This window comes from Stigmatopora argus, chromosome 24 (genome assembly GCF_051989625.1).
Source record: "Stigmatopora argus isolate UIUO_Sarg chromosome 24, RoL_Sarg_1.0, whole genome shotgun sequence".
NCBI classification, from domain to species: domain Eukaryota; kingdom Metazoa; phylum Chordata; class Actinopteri; order Syngnathiformes; family Syngnathidae; genus Stigmatopora; species Stigmatopora argus.
In genome coordinates, this window is record NC_135410.1 from 2,708,746 (window position 1) to 2,708,952 (window position 207).

Consider the following 207-nt stretch of genomic DNA (forward strand, 5'->3'; position numbering starts at 1 on the left):
GACCCATCATCGTGAATTGAAAGAGCTTTGCTTGCTCAATATCAAGCTGAATTTCTAATTGACATAGATGTTGCATACATATTTTCGTGGTATTTAAAAATCCAGCCAGAATTATAATCACTTCTATATGGTTTGTTAAAAAAGCACGCTGGATTTAAAATAATTCAGTGAGTTAAAAGTATTTTAATCAGTTGAGTCCCCCGAGGC